Source organism: Hirundo rustica, chromosome W (genome assembly GCF_015227805.2).
Source record: "Hirundo rustica isolate bHirRus1 chromosome W, bHirRus1.pri.v3, whole genome shotgun sequence".
In the NCBI taxonomy this organism is placed as follows: Eukaryota; Metazoa; Chordata; class Aves; order Passeriformes; family Hirundinidae; genus Hirundo; species Hirundo rustica.
The window spans coordinates 2521607-2528357 of NC_053487.1; the positions used below are offsets into that span (position 1 = coordinate 2521607).

The 6751-nt window shown below is 45.7% G+C and overlaps 1 pseudogene; it reads right to left on the bottom strand.

Moving 5' to 3' along the window:
• Window positions 1-3892: 3892 nt before the first annotated feature.
• Window positions 3893-4914, bottom strand: LOC120764961 (choline/ethanolaminephosphotransferase 1-like; annotated as a pseudogene).
• Window positions 4915-6751: the final 1837 nt, after the last annotated feature.

Sequence of the window (6751 nt, forward strand, 5' to 3'; positions counted from 1 at the left end):
CGTACAACGCGATATCTTCCGACCGCCTGTCCCTAATCTCCCACACACGGGGAACAGCCAGAGTCAAACACCTTCTTCACAGAAGTAGTGGTGAATGCTCAGTTTATTGAGGGTACACAGGGTTCTTTTATACATATATCATTCTTGTGCACAAGCTGTTCACACGGCATTTTACTACTAACTATTGGCTAGTGTTATCTGCATAAGCATTCCTTTGCAGTGAACTGTTTACACTTTGTTGAGGGAAAAAGCTGCTTCTCAGGCTCAGTGTCCTGGTTCTCAGGCTCATCGTCCTTGACAGTGCTAAAACAACAGAACTTTCCCATCACTGTCAATCCTCTCTGTGTCTGTCTCCAAAAATCCTGCTACAATTCCCCCTTTTTCTTTTGCACAAGCTAAGCATTAGATATTGTCTTACACAACATAATCTTAATACATGACATTACACAACTTAGTACTAATAATCCTAATAATATAAGTAATAATATAACAAACACTTGTTTAATAAGACTTCAGCTATCTTGTAATCCTAAGGCTACTTAACTAATCTCTAAATACATTATCACTTTCTTTTAAATCATGTAATTTGTTCTTCATTCATTGCAATTTTTGTGAATTGATCCAGAATGGTCAGACAGGTTCATGCAACACATTCCCTCAAACTCTTCACACCTATGGTTATGTACTAAAAGCAAAAATCAATAGCAGCATGGGTTTGCAAAGCAGCATGGTTAACATGGTAACATCCGCTGATAGCTTACCCAAAATTTGACTAGTTAAATTCAATTCTGATTTGGTCCAGCATGCCATCTGCTTTAATGTGGTCATTGCTCTGGTGGCTGTTGCTCCTGGTATAAACATGGATGTTAACACTGTCCTAACTTGGGACTAGAATTTAGAATTTTTTATGTCTGTACAGTTCAACTCATGTATGGCACGTTTTCTCCGAGTAACTTTTGCTAAAGTCATCAATGCGGTTATGTTAGGGTGAAACAGGGCAAGCTTCCCTAAATAGCATGGGCCTTATGTGGGCTGGCTGGGACTCCATTCCAAGCACGGTCCCCACATATTAAAAATGTTCCCAGTGGAAGGCATCGTGCTGGTTTGCCAGTCAAATTACATTTGGAATAGAGTTGTTGGTGTACACTGCTACTAGATAGTCAAGCTGAATTTATTGCAGCCCATTTCTGGCTATGTATATTTAAACTCTGCTCTGTGGGGGGCTCAAAGGACACCCAACCTCCCTCACTTCTATTTGTAGAGCTGGCATTTATACATTCAAGGAGGTCTAATTCTTCAGGTGGTGAAGTAAGCATATCATTAAGTTGCTCTATAATTTTTACACTGCCAGCCTTCATCAGCCTGGGTGGCTGTGAAACCTGATAACCACACTGTGTTGTTTGCAACAGTAAAATTCAGAAATGTCTCATTTTTCACATAACCTTTAAATTGAGAGGGCTCCAAAGGGGTGTTCCTGTTAAACAAGTTCTGAATGGGTCTTGGGGATTGGCCAGGCTAAGGCAAATAGAATCCTGTCCAGTCATTTTGGCAAATGTCACCCATTCATTAGTTCTCTTAGAAAATTGATGAGCTAATTGAGAAGATCCTGCAACACTTGTTGACACCATGAGCAAAAGGCACGCAACACGCAAGAACGTCTTACCATGCGGACCTACTATATCTCTCTCTTAATGGCCCACACTGTCTGCGCAAATCTCCAATCTGCTACTCCACCAAAATCATCAGGAACAGGGTTAGGTATTCTCAACACTACCTGTGCTGCTTGATAAAAGGCACCAAGGGTACCACTATAGCAATGGTCACACAAACCACCCTCATGCCAAAGCTTTGGTGTCTCTCTCTCAAATTGTGCACCACAAACTCCGCAGCTCAAATCTATAACTATTACTTCCTGACTCTGAGGACACTCTTTTTCTTGCCACTCATGCAAGTCCTGGGAAAGTTCCAACAACCCCAAGGGGCCTTGGCGATCGAAAATGCACGCTACAACCCAGTCTGGGTCAGGACGGCGTTGTTCACCAGCGGCCTCAACCACCACCTGTCTCAGCAAGGACTTCATGATCCGTGCTCTTCTTCCTTCTTTTCCTTCCTTGCTGGCCGAGTCCATTTACTCAGCATGCATTGTGGTCCAGTGTTTCTGTTCACTCTTATCTTACAATTTTCTCAGTGTCCAGCAAGATGTTTGCTGCGGCTCGGACATCTGATGACTCCCCCCATCCCAGGGCTGTCCTTATCTTTTATACTAATTGCTACGTATTTCTTGTTTACTATTTCTTACCAATGTCTATCACTATTACTAAAAAGGTCACCTTTACTCTGACCCAATCCTCACTACTTTGTGCCAACGTCACTGCAGAAATGGAGTGAGGGAACAAGAAGGAAGAAGAAGGAGACAACGCCCCAAATTCTCCATCTTGCCCCATTCACTTCAATGCCAAAAATCCCAAACCCACTGTTTTTTCACCCTGTGATATACTAAACTACTATTTTTCACACTCTTCTGGCCTGTAAACCCTCTTGCAGTGCAAGAAGCCTTTCCCATGGACTGAAATCAAAGCCAGTGTCTCTCTGAGCTCTGGGCTGGGGTCCCAGACCCCCCTGCCCAGGTCCCTGACCCTCCAGGGCAACCAAAGGAATGCCCTGGACTCCAACAGTCCAGATGCAAAGCTCAAAGGCTTGGGTGCAGCTGTTGTCAAATTCGCCTCAGAGGTTTCCTGATCGCTGACCAGCAGGTTTCAGAGTGACAGATTCCAGGGCCCTTGGAGATCTGTCAGTCTGGGACGAATTTGAGATCAGCTGCTCTGGCCAGAAGTGTTCCTCTTATCTACTCCAGAGCTGACCATCTGGCTTTTTATCTTCGGGGGCTTGTGGTGTTCACTGCGTGCAGAAGGCTTACTGTGACCCTGTTCAGCATGAAACCGCTTTGTCAGCAATGCATGAGTAAAAACCACCCCAGCTTGGCTCTTACTTGGCAGCTGCTGCAGCCACACAACTTAGTAAGATATCTCCGGGTTTTTATCAACTCAAGTCTTTAGTAAATAAATTCCAAATGGACACTAAACAAGTATTTCACTAAGAGATGATTAAATATTAAAATTAAAAGCAAGTCAGATGGCAGCTGTAATTATACTACATTAGAAACTCCAGTTGGTGGGGATCCATTCACCATATAGAGAGAAATTAGTAATCAAGGTAATTACAAAGACAGAGCATTTGTTTCCTACATGCTTTTCCAGGCTTGGAATCAACAGAGTTGACTACATGGAAAGCTGACTAGGGTGAACTCGGAATTCACTCTCAGGCAGGAGACTAGTTAAGTGTCACCGAGACACGCAAAGCAATCACACGTAGACAAAAAATTTCGCAGGGCAGAGAGGTTCCTCCGTGCCAGCTCAAGGCTGAGTCAGGGCGGAGAGAGACCTCCTTGTTTATTTCTTAATTCTTATACATTTGTGGTTCTGGCTAAAGATTGGCTTCTGGGGTTAAACACCCCTCAGCCTCAGTGGCTAGACCAACTGTCAGTTACAATTGTTTTCAGGTCAGAAATATGCAAACAAAGGACAGAGAATGAAAAACAAAGGATTTGTTTATGTTACATATGTGGGAAAAAGGTAGAAACAGCTCATAATATTGTACAGTAATTAAAAGATCTGACTCCATTTTATGAAAATTCAAAAGGCTATAAAAATCTCAGAAAAACCAGGGTAACAGTTAAGAAGTGTTACTGATAACAAAGAAGAAAAGTTATACAACATTGATTATTATAAATTACTTTGTTCTCATCTGCTTTTAGCATTTGTCTCTTACAGGTCTTCATCCATTCCTGTAGAAACCTAACTCTTTTTCCATTCCCCTGTGGCAGCTCCCATCCCTAGTGATGGTTCGAGTGCATGGGGCATCCCTTGATGCGGAACAGGTGGATGTGCAGGTGGGCAGCAATTCCGGTTGCACGCGCTGACACAGTATCGGAGCAGGTTAAACAGGGACAGAATCAGGGCAATCCAGAGGACAATATACTTATCAATAAAGCTGTTTAATCATTTGGTCAAGGCACAGCAGTGCTGGGCTTATGAATGCTGTGTCATATAGATACATTTCACTCTTGGTCATGTGGGCAACCACCAGTTGATTTGTAATCTTGGCACACACAAAACTAAAAGTCAGGATGTAGAGGCAGAGATGCCTCTCAAAGAGCTGCACAGCAGATTTCTTGTAGATCATCGCAGCCAAGACAATCACGGAGCCAATATGGAGAAAAGGTGAGAGGACACTTGTTCCTGCTAAAGTGGATCCCTTTTTTGCCAACTCCAGTTTGCACAGGAGAATACGGTTCCTGCCACAGTACAAAGAGCTGGGAGTATTTTCACCTGAATGTTCAGCATTGGAATCAGAGATTGCTAAAAAGGTGGTCCTCCAATCACTGCCAGTAAATGCATGATTATTATGAAGATTTGTACGTCAGACACATCAATCATGCCGAAGCGCAGCATTCCTGAGACGCGCGTCTGTCAGTGCGCACAGTAAAACATGAATGTCACAGCAAAACAACAGAAGAACATCCAGTCAGGGTTGGTGTCCAGCTGCACAACAATACAAGTTTCTAAACCCACAAAGACTGTGGACAATGAATCACAGCCATGATTAAAAAGCTCTCTTAACGGAGTGCTGCTATTTGTCCTTCTTGCTTGTTTTCCATCTGTAGCATTCAGGGACTGGAATGCCACAGGCACATGCAATGAATGTCCAGGAAGGTGCCTGCCTTTGAAGCTGTTGAGCAGTAACATACTAATAACAGAGTTGTAAATATATTATTAACAGTTTGATGATGGTGATCAGATTGGGGGCAGTCCAGGCTGGAGAATTGATATCTGCAGTATGAATCCAATCTAACATTGCTCAAGCACTTTTCAGATTTCAAGCTGTGCTCTTTTACTGTGGGGTGTTTTTTTGCCTGTTGCAAGATTTTCCATTCATGCTGATCATACACAGGATTGCCATCTTGGAACACGACAGGACATGCTACAGGACATGCCATGTGTCCTGCGGGTTCCCACTGTCCTTCTAGTATAACATCACATATAATTCCAGACCATCGAGTCACGGAGGGGAGGGCAGCCAAAGGTGTTGCCTGGGAACTGCTTTCTGCAGTTTGTTCTAGCAATTGTTGCATTGGAGTTAACTGGGAGCTGAAAGACATTGGCTCCTCCTGATTTTTAGCACTTATTGTAGGTAGTTCTTGGGCTTTTTCCAGCAGCAGCTTAGTTGCTGCATGTGCTTGCTCATCCAGGCGTTGCATCACTGCCTGAATTTGATCAGTCAGTTCTTTTAAACCAATTGTGGGTTCTGCTGTGGGTTCTGCTCCATCACTGGGGTCCTCCTCTAATTCGTCCGGCAGCAGAACATTGTCGGGGGAAGGTGGTTGACAGCAGGGGTCACCAGTTCCCCTCTCTTGGTCGACCAGTGTCTCTTCGGGCACAACCGGGAAAGGGGGGACACTCGGTGCATGCGTTGTGGGAGCGGCGGCACTGGGAGCGGCAGCAGCCCCGGCCCCGGCCCATGGTGGCAGCAGCGGCGGCAGGGGGGCCGTGCAGACTACCGGGGGCTGCTTTCTCCTCGTCCTGCCTGTTGCTGCGGGGCGGCAGGGGCGACGGGCATGATGGAGCCACTGCCGCGGAGGGACGGGGGCGGTCCGCGGGCCGGGAGCAGCGAGCCGGGCATTGGCCAGCTGTTTCTGTCCCATCTCAGGGACGGCAGTTGTTTCTGCCCATCCCAGGGACGGCAGTTGTCGGGGGCTCCTTTTTAGGAGCTTAAATTCCCCGGCATTCCGGTGGTCTTAGAGTTCTGGCCCTCTGCAAAGCTCTGTGCCAAACGCAGGAAAAGACGGAGTCTTCAAGGTTACATGCTTCGTTTATTAGTTCTTATCTTATAATTTTCTCAGTGTCCAAAAGATGTTTGCCGCGGCTCGGACATCTGGTGACTCCCCCCGTCTCTGGGCTGTCCTTATCTTTTATACTAATTGCTACGTATTCTTTATTTACTATTTATTACCAATGTCTATCACTATTACTAAAAAGGTCATCTTTACTCTGACCCAATCCTCACTAACTACTTTGTGCCAACGTCACTGCAGAAATGGAGTGAGGGAACAAGAAGGAAGAAGAAAGGGACAACACCCTAAATTCTCCATCTTGCCCCATTCACTTCAATGCCAAGAATCCCAAACTCACTGTTTTTTCACCCTGTGATATTCTAAACTACTATTTTTACACTCTTCTGGCCTGCAATGCTTCCTGCAGTGCAAGAAGCCTCTCCCATGGACTGAAATCAAATCCAGTGTCTCTCTGAGCTCTGGGCTCTGGGCTGGGGTCCCAGACCCCCCTGCCCAGGTCCCTGACCCTCCAGGGCAACCAAAGGAATGCCCTGGACTCCAACAGCCAGCGACGGTGCCGGGGTGCCGGAGACGGCCAGAGGGCATGGCAGGGGCCCCGCGGCGCTTCCCCGACTTTGCCGTGCCACGGAGTTGTTAAATGTCCATTTCCCCACGCCCAGTTAATCAGCTTTTGCAGTACTTTCTCTGCTACTGTTTTTCCTCTCTCAGAGAGTATAATAATAAATAACTTCAATGCGGCAGCAAATTCACATTCCATGCTTGCCTTGTCAATGGGGCAGGGAAGTGAGTACTCAAAGCCTTCCACCTTTTTTCAAGAAAACTGCCCCCTGTTCCCCTTAC